Genomic DNA, 8417 nt, shown 5'->3' with positions numbered 1-8417 from the left:
GAAATATCACGACGTAGCTCGAGTGAGCATTATCTGCTATGTTCGGCCCAGCCGGAGTTGTTGTATCCGGCGCGACGGTATTCGTTGTGGGTCATGGGGCGCCCACGTGATCCGTAGATGGATCTGGATTGCCTTGCTTTGTCCTCCAATATATCTTGCAAGTCCGGCGTGTTCCCTCTTGTCTTCATACTTTTGGAGCGATGCCGGGGTACGGTCTTGGTGGAGGGCCTGGATGCCTCTCTATCGCGACCACGGGGTGGTCGGTCGGCCGTATTGTGCGCTGGTGATAAAGGTATGTATGCTTCCTCCTCTAATCGGGGGAGCAACTTGCGTTTTGGGTAGCTTTTGGAGGGGCGTTTGAGTTCGTACTCTTCGGCCGCGAGGACCTCGGTCCATCGATCGGCCAGCAGGTCTTGATCAGCTTGAAGCTGCTGCTGCTTTTTCTTTAGGCTATTTGCCGTGGGCATTAGCTTGCGTTTGAAACGCTCTTGTTCGACGGGATCCTCGGGCACGATGAATTCGTCGTCGTCGAGGCTTGCCTCGTCTCCGGAGGGAGGCATGTAATTATCATCCTCGACCTCTTCGTCTGCCGCTCTCTCGCGAGGGCTTGCTTCTGCATCCTCCTGCGCTAAATCTTGCTGGAGGGGATTGTCTTCGGCACTGTCTGGGGTGTTATTATCTCCTGTGCCGGAATCTCCATTCTTGCTGTGGCGGGATTTAGAGCGGCGCCGCTGACGTCGGCGATTGGGCTGTTTCTTTAAGGAATCTGCCTCCGCTGCTTCTTCGCCGTCCCCATCTTTTGGGGTGTCCACCATGTATATGTCATACGATGAGGTGGTCTTCCAGTGCCCTGTAGGCGCTGGTTCTTGTTCGTCTCCGGCATCGTCGTCCATACCGTCGGTGTCTTCGGAGTCATAGTCTAGCATGTCGGTTAGATCGTCGACAGTGGCTACAAAGTGGGAGGTGGGTGGGCTTTGAATTTCTTCGTCGTCCGCATCCCAACCATCCTGGCTATAATCCGGCCAGGGCTCTCCGGATAGCGAGAGATGCTTTAGCGAATTTAGGATGTCGCCAAAGGGCGAGTGCTGAAAGATGTCCGTAGCGGTGAACTCCATGATCGGCGCCCAATCAGATTCGATTGGCAGGGGCGCAGGAGGTTCGGAGTCCGGCAGGGAGTCCGGCACCTCGGAGTCACGAGCTTTGTAGGGGACAAGGTCAGTGTTCGGCTCCATCGCCGTGAAAGTTGCAGCCCCCGAGGCGGTGTCCAACCACCGGTCCTCGATCTGGGCGACCGGCTCCGGACTAAGGGCCGGAGTGGATTCGTGTGCGGCCACCAAGGCACTGTCCGGCGGTAGAGCTAAATCATGCCCATCGTGACAGTGCGGCACGCTCGGCTGTGGCTCGAGTCCGCCGAAGATCAAGTCCCCGCGGATATAGGCCGTGAAGTTTAGGCTTTCGAACCTGACCTGACGGCCAGGGGCGTACCTTTCGATCTGCTCCAGATGGCCAAGTGAATTAGCCCGCAGTGCGAAGCCGCCGAATACGAAGATCTGTCCGGGGAGAAAAGTCTCACCCTGGACGGCGTTGTTGTTGATTGAAGAAGCCATCAAGCCTATAGGTGATGACACAGAGGAACTCTCAATGAAAGCACCAATGTCGGTGTCAAAACCGGCGAATCTCGGGTAGGGGGTCCCAAACTGTGCGTCTAGGCGGATGGTAACAGGAGACAAGGGACACCATGTTTTACCCAGGTTCGGGCCCTCTTGATGGAGGTAAAACCCTACGTCCTGTTTGATTAATATTGATGATGTGTATTACAAGAGTGGATCTACCACGAGATCAAGGAGGCTAAACCCTAGAAGCTAGCCTATGGTATGATTGTTGTAATGGAGGTTATGTCCTACGGACTAAAGCCCTCCAGTTTATATAGACACCGGAGAGGGCTAGGGTTACACAGAGTCGGTTACAATGGTAGGAGATCTACATATCCGTATCGCCAAGCTTGCCTTCCACGCCAAGGAAAGTCCCATCCGGACACGAGACGGAGTCTTCAATCTTGTATCTTCGTAGTCTTGGAGTCCGGCGGACGATGATAGTCCGGCTGTCCGGACACCCCCTAGTCCAGGACTCCCTCAATCCTCTTAAGAAAAATGAAATACTTGATATCTTTTATAATGGACTAACCGATGCTTCCAAGGACTACTTGGATAGTTGTGCTGGTTGTGTTTTCAGGGAAAAAATAGTCGACCAAGCTGAATTACCATTGAATAATATGTTGACTAATGAAAATAATTGGACTCTCCTGAGCCAATTCCTGAGGCAATCCCTGATCCAATTGTGCCAACTCTTGAGCCTATTCCTAAACCCACTCCAGAGAAGAGGGGAGTTCTATTTCTCAGTCCTGAAGATATGCAAGAGGCAAAGAAATCAATGAAAGAAAAAGGTATTAGAGATGAAGATGTTAAGAATTTACCTCCTATTGAAGAAATACATGGTCTTAATATACCGCCTCTCGAAGAAACACATTGCCTTGATAACCCGACATAGGTAGTAAAGGTAAATTCTCTCTATAGATATGATAAAGTTGAAATCCCATCTACTAAATTTCATAGCCCATGCTTAGATTGATTTGATGACTTTATGGCTAGGCAAGCAAGTTTTAATGCTTATGTTTGTAGAGAATTAAAGAATAATGCTTTCGAGATAGGACGCTTGAGTGATTATATGGCTAGAGTTAAAGGTGAACTTAAACTCATTAGCAAATATGCTTCTATGGTTACCACTCAAGCTGAGCAAGTACTTAAAGCTCAAAGTGATTTGCTCGATGAATTAAATAATAAACATGACTTTGCTGTTAGAGTGGCTACTAGAACTGGTAGAATGACTCAGGAACCTTTGTATCCTGAAGGCCACCCTAAGAGAATCAAGCAGGATTCTCAAAGAAATAATATAGAGGCACCCAGTTCTTCTAAAAAGAAGAAAAAGAAAAACGATAGGACTTTGCATGCTTCTGGTGAACCTGTTGTAGACACACCTGAGAATCCCAATGATATTTCTATTTCTGATGCTGAAACACAATCAGGTGATGAACATGAACGTAGTGATAATGTTAATGATAATGTTCATGTTGATGCTCAACCTAGCAATAATACCGAGGTAGAGATTGCACCTGCTGTTGATCTTGATAACCCAGAATCAAAGAATCAACGTTATGATAAGAGAGATTTTGTTGCTAGGAAGCACGGTAGAGAAAGAGAACCATGGGTTCAGAAACCCATGCCCTTTCCTCCTAAACCATCCAAGACAAAGGATGATGAGGATTTTGATCGCTTTGCTGAAATTATTAGACCTATCTTCTTACGTATGCGCTTAACTGATATGCTTAAATTAAATCCTTATGCTAAGTATATGAAGGATATCATTACAAATAAAAGGAATATACCGGAAGCTGAAATTTCCACCATGCTTGCTAATTACACTTTTAAGGGTGGAATACCAAAGAAACTTGGGGATCCAGGGGTACCAACTATACCATGCTCCATTAAAAGAAATTATGTTAAAACTGCTTTATGTGATCTTGGAGCCGGTGTTAGTGTTATGCCTCTCTCTTTGTATCGTAGACTTGAATTGAATAAGTTGACACCTACTGGAATATCTTTGCAAATGGCCGATAAATCAACTGCCATACCTGTCGGTATTTGTGAGGATGTGCCTGTTGTGGTTGCAAATGTCACTATCTTAACGGACTTTGTTATTCTTGATATTCCTGAGGATGATAGTATGTCAATTATCCTTGGAAGACCCTTTTTGAATACTGCAGGGGCTGTTATTGATTGCAACAAAGGCAATGTCACTTTTCATGTTAATGGTAGTGAGCATACGGTACACTTTCTGAGGAAACAATCTCAAGTTCATAGTGTCAATTCTATTGGAAAAATTCCAACTATCATTATTGGAGGTTTTGAATTTCCTCTTCCTACTGTCAAGAAAAAATATGATATTCTTATTGCTGGGGATGTTCATATCCCCGTTGAGCTAACTTAGTGTTATTCGAAATTTCTCCGGTTCCGTGTTATTCGGAATGAGTTTGTTAACAAGACTTGATCAACCTTGTTAGTGGATTCATTTTGATGATCATGAGACATATGAAACTAGAAGGCACAACCTTATGTACCCTCTTTTTACTTTCTGTTATTTAGAATAAATAACACGAAAATAGTATTATCTGTCTGTTTTCTAAATTATCCGTGCAATAAAAAAATATCTCGAAAATAAAAGTGCTGCAAATGCCCTGCAAATTTAGTATGATTTTTTATGGAATATTTGAGGATTTTAGGCACTAAAAACACTGCAGGGGGGTAAGCACCTGGCCACGAGGGTGGAGGGAGCGCCCCCTATCTTGTGGGCCCATGGTGGCCCCCCTCCACTTATTCCTGCACCCACACACTCCATCTTCTTCCCCAAAAAATCCCCATCCAGCTCAAGCACGAGTTCTAGCTCATTTTGCTGCAATTTTCGATCTCCTTGCTCAAAGCTCCATTCACAAATCTGCTTTGGGAGATTGTTGCTTGGTATGTGACTCCCATTAGTCCAATTAGTTTTTGTTCTAGTGCTTTATTCATGCAAATTTTTGCTGCATAGGTGACCCTGTTCTTGAGCTTGCATGTCAAATTTATGAGGTCCCAAGTAATTATAATGCATGATACAGGTTCTAGGCACTTGTAGGAGTAGTTGCTACCAATCTTGTTTAGTTTTATTCACTTTTATTTTGAAGTTACTAAATTTTTTAGAAATTTTCAGAAAATGTTAGGGAGATTCTTGAGGGGATCTTCTAGCCAAGGCTCCCAGGAAAAACAAGCTAATTAAAGAGAAGGAAAAGGCCAAGTATAATCTTCCTCGCGTAGCGGAAGTACGGCCGTGTGAATGGCCATGCGATAATTTCTTAAGAGAAGCTGGGATTTATGAAGACTTTTATTCTATGATTGAAAATGCAGGCCTCACCGACTTCCTCCACGACCGGATAGATCAGTATCTCTCACTCACCAATACTTTTGTGCAAAACTTTTATTATTATCCTAAGAATTCACCTCCTTCAATATCATTTCATTTATATGATGAATTCAAGGAAATGTCTTTACGTAATTTTTGCGCGGTATGTAGAATACTCTTTGAGGGCAGATTAGATGAACCACGTCGTAAGGATGTGGATGGCTTTGTTAACACCATTACTGTAGGGGATCCAAAGAAGGGTTCCGATGCGAGAATCTCTAGCATACACTTTCCTGTTTTACGCTACTTTGCCTTATTTGCTAGTCGATGCTTAATTGGTCGTGGAAATAGTGGAAACTTCAGTGTACCTGATATTATTATTCTATTCCATGCCTTGTTTGGTGATAATAGTGTATGGGTGCCGTTATTGCTAAACGGTTAAGCCTGAACCGTACAAAAAGCCCCATCTTTGGAGGTATCCATGCTGCATGTCTTGCTAAACATTTTGAGATACCTATTAGACACCATGAGAAAGAGGAGACAATATTGCCTCCTTACATTTTAGATTACAAGAGCATGGTAGCACATGAGTTTATTGTTCATAATGATGATAAGATGCTCCTGTATAACTTGAGATTTAATAAGAAACACAATGAGATTATTATCCTGCCTGCGCCTCTATTGTTTGATTTGACTGCAGTTAATTATCTTGTCTCGCCGGAAGTGGTGTACGCTCATCGAGGCCAAGCATCCGCTCCAGAGCCTGAGCCAGAACCTCCACTGGATCCTTATCGTCCATCATCTTATCAGTGGGATCCGGAGGAGATCGCTAGTCAGTGGTATCCTGATTTCACCCCTCAGTACACCGGGGAGAGTAACCACGGTCCTTGGCAATAGACCAACTTAGGCCAAAAGCCTAAGCTTGGGGGAGTACATATTTCTCACCGACTTTACATTCATGTTCACACACTATTCTAGTTGTCGGTGCTCAAACTCTTTCATTGTATTATCCATGTTAATTTAATTTCTTTTTCTAGCTTTCTTCTTGTGTGTTTGATAAACATTAAGAAAAACCAAAAAAATCAGTTAGTTTAATTTCCATGCTTGTAGTTGTAATTAAAATGAAAACCCAAAAAGATTTCTCATTCTTCTTCTTGCTTGTTGGGAGATTTCCCTGTAAATAGTTTTTGTTTCTTTTCTTTCCTTTGGGGGTCGAGAGTAGAAGACCATATTGAAAATGCTTAGTGGCTCTCATATGCATGATTGTTTATTTAACTTGGAGCCCATATTACTATGTCTTCTCACTTGAGTTGAATGCTTGCAGATTCCAATTTAGTCCAATGCATGTGCACTATTATTATTATACACACCGTTCAATCGTGCAAGTGAAAGGCAATAATGGTGATATATGATGGACTGATTGAGATGAGAAAAGCTGGTATGAACTCGACCTCTCTTGTTTTTGTAAATATGATGAGTTCATCATTCCTGATTCAGCTTATTATGAAGTAAACATATTTGCAGTGACCTTTAGAGATTATAGTTGCTTGTGCCATGCTTGATTAGCTATGAGTTATAATGGTTTACCTTGCATGCCAACATGCTATTAAAATGATTATGATGTGGTATGATGGGATGGTATCCTCCTTTGAATGAATTGAGTGACTCGACTTGGCACATGTTCACGCATGTAGTTGAAACAAATCAACCTAGCCTTCATGATATTTATGTTCATGGTGGATTATATCCTACTCATGCTTGTACTTGATGTAAATTAATTTTAATGCATGTTCATGACTGTTGTCGTTCTCTCAGTTGGTCGCTTCCCAGTCTTTTGCTAGCCTTCACCTGTACTAAGCGGGAATACTGCTTGTGCATCCAAACTCCATAAACCTCAAAGTTATTCCATATAAGTCCACCATACCTTCCTATATGCGGTATCTACCTGCCGTTCCAAGTAAATTTGTAGGTGCCAAACTCCAAACCTTCAAATGAAATTCTATTTGTATGCTCGAGCAGCTCATGTTTCAACTAGGGCTGCCTATATCTTCCATGCTAGGTGGGTTATTCTCAAGAGGAGTGGACTCTGCTCCTCATTCACGAGAAAATGGCCGGTAACCGGGATGCCCAGTCCCATGATCAAAAAGATCAAAGAAAATCAATGTAATTAAACAAAACTCCCCCAGGGCTGTTGTAGTTGGAGGCACTCGTTGTTTCGAGCAAGCCATGGATTGATGCTTGTTGGTGGTGGGGGAGTATAAACTTTTACCATTTTGTTTGGGAACTGCCTATAATGCATGTAGTATGGAAGATATCGCCATCTCATAGTTGTTGCGTTGACAGTGAAAGTATGCCGCTCAAAATGTTATTCATCTCTATTTTAAAATCGAGCTCTGGCACCTCTACAAATACCTGCTTCCCTCTGTGAAGGGCCTATCTATTTTCTTTTATGTTGAGTCATCATCCTTCTTATTAAAAAGCACCCGCTGGAGAGCACACTGTCATTTGCATCCATTACTATTAGTTTATATTGGGTATGACTTGACTGGATCTCTTTTACCATGAATTACAATGTTTAGTCAGTCCTTGATTTTTAAAGGTGCTCTACATTTATGTTTTGTGGTCTCAGAAAGGGCTAGCGAGATACCATCTTGTTATATCATATTATAATTGTTTTGAGAAAGTGTTGTCATCCAAGTTTTATTATTATTGCTCACTAGCTGATTATGCCATCGATATGAGTAAATATGAGACCTAAGTGTTATTGTGAGTATGGTTAGTTCATAATCTTTGCTGAAAACTTGAATGCTGGCTTTACATATTTACAACAACAAGAGCAAATAGAGTTTGTAAAAGTTTTTCTTTATCACTTCCAGTTTATCAACTGAATTGCTTGAGGACAAGCAAAGGTTAAAGCTTGGGGGAGTTGATACATCTCCAACGTATCTACTTTTCCAAACCCTTTCGCCCTTGTTTTGGACTCTAACTTGCATGATTTGAATGAAACTAACCCAGACCGACGCAGTTTTCAGCAGAACTGCCATGGTGTTGTTTATTGTGCAGAAAACAAAAGTTCTCGGAATGACCTGAAAATCCATGGAGATAACTTTTGGAAAATATAAAAAATACTGGCGAAAGAATCAAGGCCAAGGGGCCCACACCCAGTCCACGAGGGTGGGGGCGCCCCCCTGGGCGCGCCCCCCTGTTTTGTGGGCCCCCTGATGCTCCACCGACCTCAACTCCAACTCCATATATTTCGTTTCACGGAGAAAAAAAATCACAGAGATAGTTTCATCATGTTTTACGATACAGAGCCGCCTCCAAGCCCTAATCTCTCTCGGGAGGGCTGATCTGGAGTCTGTTCGGGGCTCCGGAGAGGGGGATTCGTCGTTGTCGTCATCATCAACCATCCTCCATCACCAATTTCA

Source organism: Triticum dicoccoides, chromosome 3B (genome assembly GCF_002162155.2).
Source record: "Triticum dicoccoides isolate Atlit2015 ecotype Zavitan chromosome 3B, WEW_v2.0, whole genome shotgun sequence".
Taxonomy (NCBI): domain Eukaryota; kingdom Viridiplantae; phylum Streptophyta; class Magnoliopsida; order Poales; family Poaceae; genus Triticum; species Triticum dicoccoides.
The sequence above is the reverse complement of the archived record's forward strand: the minus strand, read 5'-3'. Positions refer to the sequence as shown.